This window comes from Carettochelys insculpta, chromosome 17 (genome assembly GCF_033958435.1).
Source record: "Carettochelys insculpta isolate YL-2023 chromosome 17, ASM3395843v1, whole genome shotgun sequence".
Lineage (NCBI taxonomy): Eukaryota > Metazoa > Chordata > Testudines > Carettochelyidae > Carettochelys > Carettochelys insculpta.
Window position 1 is genome coordinate 26568832 of NC_134153.1, and position 17615 is coordinate 26586446.

At 43.2% G+C, this 17615-nt stretch overlaps 1 long non-coding RNA gene across 5 annotated transcripts in view; it reads left to right on the forward strand.

Annotated features, from left to right (window-relative positions):
• The window catches only part of LOC142022157 (uncharacterized), a 465994-nt gene extending 450553 nt beyond the window's left edge, over nucleotides 1-15441 (forward strand). For all 5 annotated transcript variants that reach the window (XR_012647864.1, XR_012647868.1, XR_012647867.1 and 2 more), the window contains one exon: nucleotides 13595-15441. This is a non-coding gene — a long non-coding RNA (uncharacterized LOC142022157). The remainder of the gene's footprint in view (nucleotides 1-13594) is intronic.
• Nucleotides 15442-17615: the final 2174 nt, after the last annotated feature.

Here is a 17615-nt window from a genome sequence, read left to right on the forward strand (position 1 = left end):
ACTCATCTTACTGAGGAAAATATTTCATGTTCATTGAAAACTGGTTTTGGTGGGCAGTGAGCCTCTCAAATCTGTTGCATTCAGGTCTGATTTTGCAAACTGACAAATGTGCAGCTTTTGGCATCACACTGGCCCCTGGCCCTGGCTCATTCCTGATGAGCAGAGAGTGTCCCCAGAACCTGGTCTGGGCCAGGAGAGACCACAGGGCCCTGGCATGGTGCTCTGGGCTGAGGCTCTCCCAAGTGCAGGCAGGACCCTGGCATCCAGCCCTGTCACTGGTGCAATGGCAATAATGCTTTCGAGCAGGGCTGAGGCTGGAGCCTCCAGGGGGACAGGGAGGGAGGACAGAAGAGAGAGTAGGTGGCTGTGGAGGAGGATGCTGGACACAGCACCAGCTAACAGCACTCTCTACCCTCATCAGCAGTCCTAGTGACAACAGCTTCATTAATAAAGACATTCAGATGCAGAGCTTTGCCATTTATATGGAGGTTGGTAGCATTAGCTGGTCTTTTGTTAATCCACAGGTGGCATTCACAGGTGGCATGGCTTTGAGCAAGTTCCCCACTGCATGGAGGAGGAGGGATGGAGCTGAGTTCCTGCCTCAAATGCCAATGAAAATTGGCTCACATGCCTCTCTTGGCACTTGTGCCAAGAGTTGCTGACCCCTGCACTAGAGCATTTGCTGAGGTATGCACACATATATTAAAACCCAGATATCCTGAACAGAAAGGTCAGTACAATTATCCTATAATCATCCTATACGAGTGCAAAATCCAGAACTATACCCAAGCTGACCTTTACACAATCCCCCAAACTGAAGCAGGTTTTGACTGCCCACACAAGTAACAATTCATTGCACACATTTTTTCACAGTTCTGGGAAATGGTTTATAATTAGACAAATGAAGAAAACAGAACTAATACTGAAACCTGGATATCGATTATATATTTTTGGTGGTGGGGTGCACAATAGTGTGAATGACAGAGTAGCTTAATGGATGTGCTGAAAGAAAGTGTGGCATGTCACATGTGAAGGTCAGTGATTGAAATGGAATGTTCAGTGTTCCAAAAGTAGCGTTGAAGGATGAACTTCCTCTTGTGAAATAAAAGGACTTGTGAACCCAAAAGTAAATAAATACAGTAATTAAAAATAAGCTTTTAGAGCTCTTCACGCTGGCAGAGATGATAGATTTGACAATCGTGCACAGAGAAAGGAAGACAAAAATATCCAGTTTTCTATCAACTTTTGAGCAAAAGAACCCCACCTCCCACTGACATCAATAAAAGAAATCCTACTGATATCAGGAGTTGGTGGCTCAGGCATGAATTCGTGTGTGTGTGTGTGTGTGTGTGTGTGTGTGTATGTGTGAGAGAGAGAGAGAGAGAACTTCAGGACATGGCCTCGAGGCTATAAGGATTATAAGTCTGGGAAGGCGTAACACGGGAATCAATTTCCTCCTGGGCGATATGGCACAATTAGGTACCTTATAGGAGTTTTACTCTTTCCTCTAAAGCATAGTGTTATTGTCACCATTCGGGATGGGATCCAGGATTGCACACCTTTGGGTACCTGAGTATGGAAAATTTGATCTTCTTCTTGACTCAGAGATAGGGACCAGTCCACTACTACAGAGCAGTCTTAATTGTAGCTGCCTCCCCACAGGCCTGCTGACTGGGGAGGGGGTGGGTGGGCAAAGGTGGCAGTTACACACCAGCTGAGTGTTTCAAGGAGGCCTGGAGTTCTGGCTGCTCCCACACTACTTTGGCAGTGGTGGTGGGTGGAGCGCCGGGCCCCTATGGACTGCCATGGCAGTGCTGCTCCACTGCTCTGTATGGCTGCTGGGAGGGGCAGAGCTGCGATTCAAGCAGTGCTCAGGGCTGACTGCCCTAGGCTCTGCCCCTTCCACCCTTAGCCCTGTCCCTTCTGGTAGCACGGAGCTAGGCCCCCCACCCATCTTGCCCAAAGGCCCGCAGTGGCTGTCAGCCCCACTTCCTCTCCTATATGCTCCCTCCAGAACCATTGACACATTATGCATGCTCCCTACTGCATTGGCATAATTAATTCAGATGACCTTGCTCACATGGTTCTCCCGCTAGTCCTTCCTCCCATATAGCTCTGGCTCATGCATTCCTTTGCCTGGTTCCCATTCCTTGCAGTCCTGTTGCAGCTGCACTGGAAACTATGCTACATTGTCCAAGGCATGAGAGCTGTTGCTGCTGTCCATGGAAGATGGAAGCACTAAACTGTGAAGTTAACAGCTGCGAATGGCTCACAGAATCAGGATAAAAGAAAACCGGTGGTGCTCCAAATTCATTTCTCCCGTGTGATGCTGGGGCCCATACGCCCAGACAGCAGAGCACCGCCACCCTGGATCAGGGCATGAAACAATTAGACAGGATGGGTCTTGGAGCAGTGGCTACAATTTCGCATTCCAACAGACTTCCACCCGCAAGGCCAGTACAGTTAGAATGAAAACACTACAGTGGGAAAAATAAAAGAAAGGCAAACAACTCTCTCCCCTCCATGCACACACATTTCGCAACTGATGGGGAAACCTTAAAAACCAGTTGAGAATCTAAGGTTTCACAGCCCCCATACTGGTGCTTAGCTGGGGGTATTTTTTCTGGACTGTGTCACCCATCCCTACATAATCATATAAAAAGTCAGTGCTTCATTGAACTTTCTAATAGCCAGGACATATTTCCTTTGCAACCCCAGTGCTCTCTCTCGCTATGAGCTTTCTCCTGAGCAGCATGCCACAGCATATTGTAAAGGGAAAACGGTAATTAGAAGGAACATTCGAGCAGAGGAACTTGTCTGGAAAAATGCTTTAGCCAAATGAAGCAGTAAAGGTTGTTTTTCACTTAATCCATTAAACACACATGGGTCTACCGAGCCTCTTCTTTTTTCCTTTTTGTTTGTTTTTCTTTTCAAGACTTAGCTCTTAGGACAAAGAGGAGGATAAGACAGGAGAGGGGCTTGGAATTTAGTCCCATACTAAACTCTTCACTGCTGATTCCTTCCTAGAATTGATTGGTAATTTTTCACATAGGTGTTTTTTCTCTGGAAAACATTGATTAATCCAACCTGAAACTTTTTGCATAAATGTACCAGATTCAACTAAATTTTCATCAGAATTGGCTTCTCACGTTCAGGATGGGATTTCTGGTCAAAACCACACAGAAACCAACCTCGAATTGGCCCGCAGTCTGGCGATGAGAGCTCCTTACCTGAAAACCTCATTTATATCCTTGTCCAGATTATGCAGATTTCTAGCTGAGCAGCTGGACCACTAAACTATTAATCTGATCTCTCTCTCTCTCTCTCTCTCTATTTCACTCTTCCCACCCATCCCAAAAACCCACCATGGCAAGGTCTTGGTTTTGTCCCAAAGTGCAATGGGAATGGTTTTTATCTCAAAAATGTTCATAGGACATGAAAACCATTTCCTGCCCACCTCTATCCATGCCACCATTTCCACACAGTCAAGCACTAGAACATCAAAGATGATAATGTGGTATGTAAAGGTAAACCAGAGCTACCTTTGCTCACTGCACTTCCAATGAGAATTGAACTAAACAACATTATGGCTGGTTTATGTCGGTGTTCCTAAAATCCCATGCTTCAGGAACTTAGATGATCATCTGTAGGGATCAGGAAGGAACTCCACCCCTTCTGGGTATTTTGGTTTGTTTCCTTTGACACATGAGATGTCCATAGCTGGATATGGGATGCTGGACAGGGACACCCACTGCTCTGCTGAGGTAGCACCAAGAATTCTCTCTCCCTTGCTTAGCTGATTGGTACTTGCTCACTTGGTAGTTGATCATCATATGTGGAGCTGGAAATTTTTTTTTCCTAGGTCAGGTTGGCAGTGACTTGGGGTGCAGGGGAAATCACCTCTGCCAGCAGCATGGGGGTGCAGGTCATGGCGATTCATGAATCATCTCACTGCCAACTGGCAAGGGGTTTGCAAGAATATCCTGATTCTGGTATGAACATTCTGGTTCACCAAAGAATACCACACGTGGTCTTAGTGAAAGCCAAGGTCACAAAATCATTGTGGAATGTATGTACAGATGATATTTAAGGCACTACATATGTACACTGAAAATATGTTCTTAGACTCAGAGACAGAGAAATGGATTTCTTATCCGACAAATTGTCCTTCTTACCATTCAACTCCTAGTTCTCTGAGAATCGCCCTCTCCTACGAGGCCATTTCCTGGGCCTTTGTTCAACAACTGGAAATCAGGTCTTCTAGCCCCCTCTACTCTTAAAGAGTCTGCACATCCCATTACAATCTCCTGTAATCATTTCTTTGCCATTGCAGGGACCTTGGCTGCATTTCAAAAATTGAATGGGGTGGAGTGGCAACTTCAGCCCTGATTCCAGGGCTACTTAGGTACCTGAAAACTCTAGGCTATTGAGAGATAATTTAGCAGTTAGCTGACAGGAGCCCAGAGGCTAATTTCTATACAAAAGAAAGACATATTTTAGATCCACTCAACTCGAATAACGACATGCTATGACACCTTGTGGTAAGTCACTTAAGGGACACACATTCTCTATTAAACCATTCTACTCCAGGTGGAGCATAGGTCTCCAGGTCACCTAAAAGTCTCCTCTGCTGCACCCAGAGTACAAGGGTTTAAGAGAGAGAGAGTCCCGTAAACGACAATGGTAGGTTTAAAAATTTAATATAGCTTCTTACTTTGTTGTTTGCTCTGCAGAGAGAAATCTCATCAGAATGAGAGGACACTGGAGAAGGTTACTGCAGGGAAGACACATCTGGGTTGTATGCAAGAACATCAGAAAAGCCATACTGAGTCAGACCAAAGGTCCATCTAGCCCATTATCCTGTCTTCCAACAGTGGCTGTGCTTGAGAGGGAATGAACACACCAGCAATCATTGAGTGGTTCATACCATCACCCATTTCTAGCTTCCAGAAAACAGGAGGGACAGGAAGAGTATGATGTTAGATCTCTCTCCCCCATCACCAGCTAATAGCCGCTGAGGGAGCAATATTTCTGAATTTACCAAGCTACAGTCTTGGCCTTCACAACATCCTCTGGCAGAGTGGTCCACAGGTTGACTCTGTAGAAATACTTTCTTTCGTATGTTTTAAATCTGGTGCCTATTAATTTCATTGAGTGATTCCTTGTTTTTGAGTTATGTGGAAGAGTAAATAACACTTCCTTATTCAATTTTTCCACATCCTTCATGATTTATAGCCCCCTGTCATATCTCGCCTTAATTACCTCTTTTCCAAACTGAAAAGTCACAGTCTTTTTAATCTCTCTTCATATAAGTATTAAGGTGTTCAATACTCCTAATAATTTTGTTTGCCCTTCTCTGTACCTTTTCCAAATCCAATATATATTTTTGAGATGGGGTGATGAAATCTGCACACACTATTCAATGTGAGAGCAAAGCATGGATTTATATAGAGGCAATATATTTTCTGTCTTATTATCTATCCCTTTTCTAATGAGTCCCAATATTTTGTTTGATTGCTGCTAGACAGGGAACAGCTCTTTGCAGACAATTATGCACAATGACTCCAAGATCTCTCTGTTGATGGCTTCAGCTAATTTAGACCCCATCGTTTCGTATGCATATTTGGGATTATAATTTTGCCAGGTGCCTTACTTTGCACTTATCAAGATTGAATTTCATCTGCCATTGTGTTGCCCAGTCACCCAGTTTTGTGAAATCCCTTTGTAACGCTTTGCAGTCTGCTTTGGATCCAGCTTCCAAATTCATCATGTATCACACCCAGGCAGTGCTGCAGTTAAGAGCTAATTCTGGGCTTAGGGTGAGTAGATCCCTGATACTAAAGTCAGAGGAGGGCTAGAGTCTCCCTCTAGTTCCCCTGAATGGCACTGCTGCTTGGGCATTGGTATACTTTGGTGTCTGTGGCACATCATTCAAGCTCTAGTTGGGTGTCATGCTTAGGTCTAAATCTAGCAGGTGGTGTTGGTGGCTGTGGTGTAAATGTGGTCAGACTGGGTCATGTGGTAGGGCTTTTTGACCTTAAACTCTGTAACCCTAGGACACTTTAATTCTGAATAAGTGTCTGGTTCGGGGCTCAGTGCAGTTTAATTTGCTTTAAACTCACAGCATTCGGCCATTCAAACAAACTTCCCTGAGGGCTCCTCTGTATAGAAAAAAACCCATGGGTCTACAGTCTGTTTATGTTAGCATGTAAGCTATGTCCAGTCTCTGACGAAAGGCTGCCCTGTTTGTTGTGGGATATAGATGCTTTTTAGGGAGCTGTGGCAAAGAGCAAGAGAGTTTGATCTTGGCTTTATTCTGTCTACATTATTAGAGCAAAGCTGCTTCTTAAATAGCAGTGTTTGAGCTGAAATTCCTGAAAGAGGGGACTGGAGGCTTCATGCTATTGGTGACTGACTCAGTTCAAGAACTGGTGTAGATAGTGTGGTTCATGCTGTATCACTGATATCTCCTCTAGCTGACCAGCAAGGCCCAGAGAGCTGCTACCCGCCTGGCAGTGGTCCAATACATTCTTGGATCAGTTTAATTTGGTCGAGGACGCATTACATTCCATATCTGGCAGGGAAAAGAAAGAAGAGGATCACTACTTTTAAAAAAGGAAAGCTGTTGAAAAGGAGTTCAGAGATCTGGTTGCTAGAAGTGGTGCTAGGTAGCTGGGTTAGCAAGCACCATTCAGGTAAGGTGACCAAAGGTGTGTGATAAATTTGACATAGCATATAGATCTCACAACTGCAAAACTATGTAAAATGAATGAAGCGGGCTCTCACTGCAGAGATTTGAGTATGAGCCAATGGACAAGGAACTACTGCAGAATTAATGGCAAAGAAGAAAAACAGTGACTTGGACTCGGTGCTGAATTGCAATGGGAAAATGCAGAAGGGAGTGGAAATTCATCTCATGCTGTAGCACTGCTCTGTGCCTGGGAGTGGAGCACAGGAAAGTATCAGTACAGCAGGGTGGGCATTGATACAGAATAGATCAGACACTCACCATGTTCTTTCTTCTCTTTTTCATACCAGTATTTGATGTTTTTCAACCTTCTGCTTCATTCTTTAGACTCTGCAGCCATTTTTCAGTTCAAATGGAAAGATCAGAAACTTTTTAAAGAGCCGGATTTCTTTTCCACTGGGAAAGATAGGATGGTGGAGCTCAATCCCCTGGTATTCCAGCTCCTTTGACTACTGCTTGATGGTCAGTGTGAGGAAGGACAGCTGGTGGGCCTACCGGGTGCATTTTGATTCAAAATCTCTCACAGGAACATAGAAATTGCCAGACTGGATCAAGCCCAAGGTTCCACTTCCCCAGTATCCCAGCTCAGTGGCTTTAGAGGAAGGTGCAAGAGTCCCACAGGAGGCAGCAGAGGGACAGTCTGAATGTCTCATCTCATTTCTCAAGAGTTCAAAATTGATTTCTGCACCAAAGCCTCTGGCTTTTATCCTCTTCTTGCATTAACAAGCACACCTCTGGCTAGTTCAATGGTCCATGTAAGCATCTAGCTCTTGCTTGAATCTACGTGCTCGCTTACATCAGACATGAAATTAGCTTGGCAGTCCTAGCCAAGTGCTACCTTTCTTCTTCCCAACTGAGTGCTCAGGCTTTGTCCAGACTGCACCCTAATGTGACTGGGCTGTGTGGGCATGTAAAATTCAAAGTGCACCGGGGAGTTGGGTTCTAACTGCCCCATTTAGATGCAGCCGACGTATTGAAAAGTATCCAGTTTGCACTAACATAATCCTCTTTCAAACAGGGACTGCGTTAACCCAAACCAATATCTTTGAGTTTGCACCAGCAGTGTCTCCTTGGGGGATCAGAGTGAAGCTCTTTGGTGCGCTCTCCGGTTCGTGCCCCTGTACTCTGCACTGTGGCACAGTGTAGAGAACCCTGCATTTAAGCACCCCTATCGAGAAGCATTTCAAGAGACTGTACATCATAACAACTGTCCATAAATCTGCAGTCCCTGAGCCAAATTCTGCTTTCTGGTACTTTTGTGTAAATCTAGATCAATGATATGCATGGGTGTTAGAGAGAGATGGGGCTAGAGATAAGAGTTCTTTCTACTCACTTGGTACATAAGAAGGTGAACCAAAGGCATCACGTTACCCTCATTAATAAATTCACTTAGTCTGGAACATTCCAGGGCTCCCACACTTACAGTCACATGAGGTCACATGCTCCAGCAAGATGTCCACAAGGGGCTTCCAGCTCAAGAGAATTATTTCTCCTAAATGGATTTTTTAAAATACTTTGGATAAAATTCTGTGTGGGTGAAAAAGGCCATGCTCACAGATGTAGAGCATAATGATCTGTCCACTGGGGTTTTTATAAGCTTTCCACTCTCATGTCTGAGTTCCTTCTTGCTTCAGAGGGAGCATATATACTTCAGGATTGAACTACTGACCTGTGACATCAAGCACTCAATTGTGGTGAGCACATCCTGTCAGCTGGGGGGCAATGCTGCCCCTTTTCTCTGCTCCCAACACCCCGTCCATGGTTACTTTCACTAGGCAGGTTGTCAGTGGTTAAGCCCTCTGGCTAAGGCACTCATAGTTGAAAATGGATGATCCCCCACTCCCACCCCAGGGTCTCAAAGGTCCCACAAGGACGACGTTGTTGATATCAGCAACCTGATCTCTGGGCTTAATTCTCAGACCTTTCTGGGCTAGCTTTAAGCCCGTCTCTGCACTATTTCTGAGCACTACCACCGGGCTATCTCCATGGTGATTCTTTGTAGTCAGTGGTTTTCTGGTGTCTTCTTAAATCCAGCTCTTCACTTAAATCCTGCTCTTCTGAACAAGCTTTATCCCATCCTCAGGGCTAGCCAGTGTGGTGGGAAGGACCAAAGTCTGCCCATTACTCCAGGTCCCAAACCAGGGGCCCTATAAGCAGCAACTCCCTTACTTCTTTCTTTAATGGCTGCTATTGCAATCCCTGGGCTGTTCCCCGTGCAGTCCCATCACCTTCTTGGGTTTTCTGCTTGCTCCTTACTCAAGTTGGGCCTCTTACAGGTCTCCTTCCCTAGAGTTTCACTGTCTTCTAAGTCCTCCTTCCCCCTTCTGTTCCCAGCCAGCAACTAATTGGCACAGGCTCTGTAGCTCCTTTTAACTAAGCCTGCTACGTTCTGATGGGCTGCTTCTTTGCAGCTTGTTTAGGAAGGTCTGCAGACCCTGCCTTTACTGCTCAGTTTGTAGGGCCATGAGGCCTCCACCCAGTGCTCAAGGGCATAGTATTCCCTGTCCCAGGGTACCATTCAAGTTTATGGCCAAACTCCCATTACTGTTAATAAGATCAGGATTTCATCTGAGATATGCTTCAGACATACGTACTTCTGGGGGCTTGCCTTTATATAAAAGCTTTAATACAAAACATTGCTTTATAAACAAAGCTTCCAAAGGGGAGAAGGGTTTAATAGTTTACAGATGGGAAAACATAATAGTAGCAAAGAGTCCTGCAAACATAAGGCAGAGCTCATTTACTTTGAGTGACCATTTTATTTTCACCCTTGCATGGTTAATATAAAACATATCACCAAAGCATAAATCTTAACTTTTTCTTGAAGTTGACTATTAGTAGTTTTTTCATGCTAGATTCTTTCATTCCTGCATCAGAGAAATGTAGGTCCTAGATCTTGAAGTTGCAGTAATAGGGATTCACCTGACCAACATCAAAATGAAACAACTAAAAAAGAAACTTACACCTCTGCATAATATCCTGAAACCTAGAACACTACTACACTACTGAAAATCTGAGACTTTTTAGGGCTGTGGGTGGGAAGGAGAGGATATGATTATGCATTTAGTGAGTCATAAGCATGAGCTGGCACTAGGCATGGCAGTGCAAATTTCCCCATATTGTCCTACCAGTATATCTCAATTCTGATTTAAAGGGACCATCTCTAGTTTTCAGAATGGAGGGAGGAAAATAGTGGTGTCCCTCAGAGATATGTATTGGAAACTGGTCTCTTTGATATATTCATAAATAATCTGGAAAAATAGTGAACAGGAAGTAAAGTTATAAATACAATATAAAACGCTCAAGAGAGTTATGTCCAAAGCAGACAAGGGGATCTCACAAAAGAAAGGGACTAGCCAACAAAATGGGAGATGAAATTCAGTGATGATAAATACAAAGTAAGGAACAATGGAAAACATTATCCCAACTATAAATACAAAATGATGTGGTGTAAATTAGCTGCTACCACTCAAGAAAGAGCTTAGAGTCATTGTGGATAGTCTTCAAAAACATCTCCAGTGTGCAAGGCATTAGCTTGGGACTCCAGAGACCCAGCTCTTTTCTCTGCTATGCCCTAAACCGTGTATCTCCCTGGGTAGGTCATTTATGGTATGTCTGCATGGCAACTTGACACTCATAGCTATAGAGCCTTGAGAGATGGGAGGGTCCCTTACTCAATGGCTCAGTGTTGACACCACAATTAACCAGATGCTTATTCCGAGCCCTAGAAGCCAGAGTCAGATGGCATGGTCCAGCTATGGGTTTCTAAATGCAGTGTAGGTTACCCTTTGCCTCACAGCCCCTCAGTCCTCCATTTATTAAATGGCAATAACAACATTTCCTTGTCTCACAATGGTGCTATAAGCATAACTACTGTGAAGATGGGGAAGTTCTCAAGACACTGTGGCAGTGGAGGCCCTATAAATGCCCAGATAATTCTAGGACCATAAGTTTTTGTCCTCTATCAAATTCTGTAGACTCTTAGCACAGTTCCAACAGACCCTTGTTTAATTGCAATAGAATCCTGTTGGTTTTATGTTGAAAAAATTCTAAAGCATTTTCCCATAAAGATCAAAACAATTTAAGAAGCACTTGATGCAGACATGGAGCCACCTCTCACATGCTGCCTCTCCACCACAGTGCTGAAGTTGCCAGCTGGATTAAGCCTATGTACACTTCACAACATAAAGTTCCTCTGCATTGTTATCCATTTTGCACTACTGACCAATGGCCGACAACCAGCAGAGTACTGGACAGAAGATCTACAGCAGGCCTTCAACTTGTTAAATAAGCCTATAGTACCATTCTCCATCACGGCCTTCCCTTCCCCTATCTATCTCCCGGTTCATGTATGTGATTTTATCCTTTTCAGCATTTTCACTTTGTATATGAGATTTTGTTAAACAGATGCCCATTTCCCCCATTCACACATCCAACCCTTTGCCTCAAAGATAGTCAAGTACAGAACACAGTAGTTATTCAGTCAAGATTTGCTTCTCTGAGGCTGTCTCATTAATATTAGATACAAGTTAGATAGGGCAACAAACTTCTATTTGACCTCATCAGTGTGGGGAGGAAATAATTCTAACCATGTGCTACATTCTTAGATCTGTCTGGCAAATATGGACAGCATGAAGAGTTGTAGGACCCTTGATGAGATCTGGGCCCCTAGAGATTGCTTCCTTCCCTCTGGGGATGTTGACTTCTGGGAACATTCCCTTGCTGTGAGGACATCCAGCTCTAGACCCTTATTTAAAGCCCATTGAAGTCAGCGGGAGTCTTTCTATTGTCTTTAACGACATTGGGATAGGACCCCAAGAGAGATTACTTAGTGATGTTCCAAGTCTCTCCTTTTCAACCACTTGTTTCAGATCTCATGCAGCTACTTGGACACCTAGCACCAGAACTGTTCTCGACTATCATAGCCCCTGGCAAGTCTCAGGCTGACTGGCAAATCTCCAGCCACATTTTAAAACCTTGATGAATGTCTGTTGGTGATCTGCTGTAATCCATGCCCCATGTAATTAGAACTAGTGCCTTATTAATAAGGAAAGATGCCACCTCTTTTCATGCTAAGCTATCAGCTCTAACTCATCAGTGGATGCTTTTTCAAAGTGTGTTTTATCAGTGAGTAGGTTGCTTTGTCACACTGGTTAATGAAAGGGTATAGAAAACAGCCTGAGATCTATTACCAGAGGCATGTAATTATTTCTGAAATCACAAGAGCCTGAAATATTTATTTGTTCTTATGACAATTCCATCTGAGTGTTTACCTTATAGCCCCATCCCACGTTTGCTGAGCTAAAATGGTGGATGCATTAGGAGGGCTTCCAAAGGGGAGAAGGGTTTAATAGTTTACAGACGGGATAACATAACAGTAACAAAGAATCCTGCAAACATGAGACAGAGCTCACTTATTCTGAGTGACCATATTAAGTTTATTTTCACCCTTGTATAGTTTGCTGTAACTCCAGAGTATGAATTATTAATTTAATACAACACTGGGCTTAGTGGGACCAACTGCCACCACAGGCCCTGGGACTAGGTCGAGGCAGAGCTGCTCTGTGCCCCATCAGGAGTCAGCCTTTAGCTCTGTTGAGACCGTGGCACTGGCCTGTCCACCACCCCCGAGCTGCATGGTGCGACAGAGTAGTGCTGCCATGGTGTTTCAAAGGGGCTCACAACCCCAACCACCACTGCCAAAGTAGCAGTGATGGCAGACAGCGCTCTGGCCCCTGGGAAACACAGGGCCCAAGAGCAACTGCCCCTTTTGCTCCCACCCCCATCTCTGTTGGCAGGCCTGATCAGGCCACTCTCTTGTATTGCACCCATCCTGCAACACATGCAATTTAGTGCATAAATAATATAATAAAGTGATTACTCCATAGTGCCCATAACCAAAAACTTCTCTGCTTAAATCTGGCCATAACAAAATAAAACTAGCAGCCAACCCTCATACCAAACAAAGAACTTTCCTGATTCCAGAGGGCATCTGTCTTCCACAAACATGTTTGGATACACTATGCAGGAGTAGAGAGAAATCAGCTATCTCTAAAGCATGAAATAGTAGCCTCTGCCACAGCCAGGATGCCAATTTTGATGCATTGGTGTTATATCAAAATATACCACTGGTCTCATTTGACACAGTAAATCCTGATTTAGGGATTGCTGCACAGGTGAGTGAGCTAAAGCCTTGAGCTCCATCTAGGAGGCCCAGAAGGCCTAAATCATCAGTCAGAGCTCATTTAAGAAGGTGAGATATACAAAACACAGATTGACAACTAGCTGAAACCTGTAAACGTCAATGAAGCCAAGGAAACTAAATGAGGAACTAACACTTTTACTTGTGGCTTGTTTATTTGTTGTGGCAGGCCAGTGTGGCTGAACATATATGCATATGGTTAGGCATCTAATCGATTCAGGTTCCTAAATAGCTGGCCTGATTTTCAGAGATGACTCCTGGTAAAGATAATGAAGGTGAAGAAACTTGGCACCTTTAAAAATCAGGTCACATATTACATGCCTCAGTTTGGATTTAGGTGACTGCCTGTAGGTACCCAAGTGTGAACGTCTGAGCACTTTTGAAAAATCCCACCATTAACCCAGGCCCACACCTCATTAAGTTTAGTTATGAATGAAATGGCTCAAATTAAATAAGAAAAACCACCTAACCCAACATCCTAAAATTAAGCTAAACTATTCTTCTTGTTCAGAAAAGTTAATTTAACTTATAAGTATCTAATATTACCTGAGGAGGAGAAAGCCCTGACATATCAGATTATTACCTATTTCTGTGAAATTTTAGGCCCAATTTTCAGATATTTTATATAAATATCTAAATTTTAGGTACCTATTTGAATGGAACATGGCAGGAAAACAAAAAAGAGGAAGACCTCGGACAACATGGAGAAGATCTCCTGAGACTGAAGGACAACAACTGGGGTACTCCTGGAGCCAGCCTCAAGTTTTTACCCAAGACAGAGTGAAGTGGAGGAGACTTACAGATGACCTGCTCCACTCAGAGGACAAGGGCTTCAGCAGTAGTAATAGTATCTGTATTGAGCAGCTGAACATTTTGAGGTTAACACCTAAGTTAAAATGGTGACTTGTTATTGGAATAAACTGATGTTTTAAAAAATGATCCAGTTTGAGTTTAAAACTATTTCTACTCTGGGTCCCAGTGATGTACTCAATTTTTCACCCTGATATCACATAACAGTGTTTAAAAGGTGGCCAAAAGGCCCATGTCAGAGGCTTGTGAGTAAAAAATAATCCCATGTCCTTCCAACACTCTGCTCACCTCCTATTTGTTCCCATTTGGAGAAAGAGGTTGTGCTGGGAACGCACTCATTGGACAAAACTGGGGGTGGTTAAGAGGTAGAGAAGATGGCCTTTGAATGAAGAGGAGAGTGAGTGTGTGAAATAAAACTGAGGAAAAGGAGTGAGGCGCAACTCATTGGGCCTGAAAGTCTGGCATATTTTTCTCACCTCCATCCTAGCCATTTCCTCTCCTGCTGCTTGGAGATCGCCAAGAGCTTCCTTTTTAATCAAGGACCATTGGAAAGCACCAGCGGGTTTCCTCTCATAACACATTGATTGACTTCGCACTGTAATGACAATTGCATCCTGTAATCAAAATTGCAGTCATTAATGGCACAATTATTCCACCCCACTTGCAGCAATGATGACTTGGAAATGAAAGCTGGAGTTGATGATTATCATTGCTGAGAATGCATGACAGCCACTGAGAAAGAAAGGGATGCTAGGCCTCCCGACCAGCCAGTCCTTATTCCAGCATGTTAAATACTGTACTTGTCTCAGAAGCAGGTGCTAATGGGGGATGTGTGACACCAGGGGATGATGGAAAAAACCACAGACAGTCTAAAGGGATTCAAAACAGAGATTAACATGGCATGATTTACATTTTCTTTTAGCCTCTGTCCCCATATGTGTTTCATATCATCCTCGAGTCACACCCACTTATCAGTGTAGACGCCCATTGGACTCACTGACCAGCATGTAAATTGAGCTTGCATGGACACATTTTAACAGATTGGTATTTTTTATGAACACTTCCTCTCCCCTTCACAACTATGTACCATACTGTCAGCACTGGCACAGTAACTCACAATAACCACTAGAAAGGATACATGTAGTGCCTTGCCTCTTGGCTTCCTCTTTGTCACTAGAAAGGATGTGTGTCAAAGTATCTCATTTTTGAAAACAGTTTATCAGACTACCTGATTTTATGAGTCCTGTGCTTATGCCCTCAGTGGCTTCTTCTTTTAATTCCCTCCTCGCATCAGAATGGATTTCCAGGTAACTGTTGGTGATTAGCCAGAGAGGAGTCATTAATATAACAACTAATGTAAGGCATGTGCCTAAACCCATGTGTTGGGAAAAAATGTTTTTTGTCAATCAGCGGCAGACTGATTTGTTACTAAATCCTTTGTAAACAGGTGGTGCTTGGAATTTTGTTCGGTTCATTTATGGGAAGTATTTTAAAACATTTTTTTCTTATTGCTTTTGTCTGAGGTCATTCTCACATTTTGGGCTGGAAAACGTCTTTGGCTATGAATTTTGGAAGGGTAGGCTTTCTTGCAAGATTTACCGTGCTTTTTGTGGTTTGCTGCACATGATATTATGCAAGGTCCACTGTAGTGGTGTATGTTTGATCTATTGAGCAGAAAGCAATAAAGAGTATTCAAATAAAAGCAAAATGGTTCAGTTTGCTGTGATTCACTGTACCACATCACTTATAATTCACATGGATTAGGACAAACACAAAATTGCTTGAAAACCTCAACATTTCTGGATTTTTAACTATTTATTACAGATCTAATTTAGGAAAACATTTATGTATGTACAGGTTGAACCTCTGTAATCCAGAACTCTCTCAACTGGCAACATCTGTAATCCAGCATGATTTTAGTTAGCTGGATGACCACTTATCATAGGTATGGACAAGTTTCCTGTGGTCCCATTAATTTTGTTTCCAGCCACCAGGCTTGGATCTCAGTGTTCTGTGCTATCAAAACAAAAAAGCAGCCAAGCAGCACTTTAAAGACTAACAAAATGATGTATCTGGTGATGAGCTCATCAACTAATAAATCATTTTGTTAGTCTTTAAAGTGCTACTTGACTGCTTTATGGTTTTGATAAAATACAGACTAACATGGCTATCTCTTTGTCAGTGTTCTATGCTGTTATTTAGCTGTAATTTACCCCTAAATGTCTTCTAAGAGCCAAGTAAGTATTGCAGTGGTGGTAATGCTGCTAGACGATATTGATCTGTCGAGGTCCGGCAAATTCTCTCATCTGGCACAGGTCAGGTCCCCAGGGTGCCAGATTAGAGAGTTCAATGTCTTTTGTTTTTAAAAGCTCAGGATCAGTTCTTACTTCAAAGCAACTGGTTCCTGCATCCTGTGAGAAGGAAGGTCAGTAAAGAGGGCAGGAGGGTTTTGAAAAGAAGCAGCTTGATACAGACAGTACTTACATTTTTCCCACTTTTTACATAGAATATTTAGACCTTGTTTACACTACGGATTTCAGGCATCGGCGGCAAGCCATATGGCTTTATCATTGCGTGAAAGAAAACTCTTAGTGCAAAAGGCAGAACGGCTCTAAAGCATTATTTGTACTGATGCAGCTGTATTCTGCTTGAAACCAGGCTAAAATGCATCACAGCAAATTCTGTGTTACAGAGACTTTGCCTGCCAAAATATGCTTACACTGTTGCAACTCCTCTGATTGTGAGAATCAGGGCCAATCACAGTATAGACAAGATCATAGGCTGGATTCTACAGTGTGTGTATCAGACACAAAAGAACAAATGTGCAGCACAAGCTTTTTAAAAAAGTGCATTGTTATAATGGAAATAGCAGCCAGCATCCATCACGTTCGGCATGCTCCACAACAACACTTCAGTAACAGTTTAGATGATTTCCTCATAATTGCCTTCCCGAGCTAGCTAACAGCCTAGATTCGTTTCCATTAAGGCTTGGGAGGAAGCGATCATTTAACGTTTTTCCCCACTCTTGCTTTCCCACATTTTGTAAATTACGCAATTACATGCTCACCACTGTCCCCTGAGCTATGAGAGAGAAAGCTGCTCACTTGATGTGGCAATGAAGCGGCCCAAGTGGGAGTAAAGTGAAGGCCATAATCTCTGGCATATGTTTTCGCATCATTGCATTGCAAAGAATACATGAACAACAAAATCAGTCACAAGTCAGTTTAGTGGCTGCTGCATCCATTAACTGTGCACCAAAACAGTTTATGAAAGGGTCAAGAAACACGAATGACAGAAAAAGCCAGTCTGGAATCGTTCGAGGACCAACACCAAATTTACAAATTCTGAGCCAATTTCTGCCTTTGATAGCTGCTTACTTAAAAATGCTCTCAGTAACAACTTGGTTTCTTCACTCAGAAGTTATCATCAATGCCTCAGCTGCCTTGAAATGAGAGCTGCATGTTCTTTGATAAATGGACTGAAACATTTTCTCAGCTTCACTGGAGCCTCTTTAAATGCCCTCTGAAATACTGTTTGGGATTTACTGCAGCACTATTCCTTAAAAATTACAGCAGATAATCCTAGGCCTTCCATACTACTAATGCACCTGGAAAACCTACTCCCTTTCCCTAGCTCATACATGCCCTAACTCATTCAACTACAAAGGTTTTATATAGATGATTCAAGGGTCAGCTGCTCAAGGCTTAATGCAAGGATCATGTTCTGTAAAGGACACACTTACATTTTCAGTGCTTGATATTCTTAAGAGATGTGTACAAATCCTTAAACATTTAACAGTATGGGCATATCACAAAAAGCACTGTTACTTCCAAAGTTCAGGCCCTATTTCTACCT